At 57.5% G+C, this 659-nt stretch overlaps 1 protein-coding gene across 1 annotated transcript in view; it reads right to left on the reverse strand.

Annotated features, from left to right (window-relative positions):
- Positions 1-659, reverse strand: part of LOC104497951 (Na(+)/H(+) exchange regulatory cofactor NHE-RF2-like) — a gene marked incomplete at its 5' end in the record, with an annotated part of 8,043 nt that overhangs the window by 2,811 nt on the left and 4,573 nt on the right. The gene's annotated exons all lie outside the window — the stretch shown is intronic.

A 659-nucleotide genomic window follows, 5' to 3' on the forward strand; every position in this document is an offset into this window, starting at 1 on the left:
AGCGGGACAGAAATTGCTCCTCAGGGACACCCTCAGCCTCCCCTGGGGCAACTGGAGGCCGGTTCCTCTCGTCCTGTCGCTTTTTCCCAGGGAGAACAGAGAGACACCCACAACACGCTTGTTGGCTAAAACATTGAGGTACTTGAGATGAGCTGTGAGACTTGGAAATTGTCAGCTTGAGGCCAAAGCACATTGATTAAAGACAGCAATTATTATTTCCTCTTACCCTGCAAACAACAGAATTTACCAGAGCACTTTGTCATCGTCACCACAGGCACCATCACCGGCCAGGCAGGCCCAGTTCTTGCTCTCTGATGAACACATCGAGAGCCGAGTCAGGGGCTCGAGCACCCCCCACCCACCAACCGCGCCCCCCAGCGCACCCGTGGCCCCGGCGATGTCCCCACCCCCGGGAACAAGGGCTCCTTTATGGCTGGTGCCAGCAGACAGCTCTCGCCCCAGCTCCTCCTCGAACCGACGCGGAGCATCTGACACCATCTTCGCCCCTGTGCGCTTCCCAGCATTGTTTGACCCACTTCTGTGGACAAACCTCCCCATTGAGCATCCGAGCGAGCCGGGGTGCAGATCAGATAAGGAACAGCTGTACTGGGAACACAGAGCTCCCAATTCAGCTGTCAGGCAAGAGAGGCTGGGGAGCG

This window comes from Buceros rhinoceros, unplaced genomic scaffold (genome assembly GCF_000710305.1).
Source record: "Buceros rhinoceros silvestris isolate BGI_N320 unplaced genomic scaffold, ASM71030v1 scaffold31548, whole genome shotgun sequence".
In the NCBI taxonomy this organism is placed as follows: Eukaryota; Metazoa; Chordata; class Aves; order Bucerotiformes; family Bucerotidae; genus Buceros; species Buceros rhinoceros.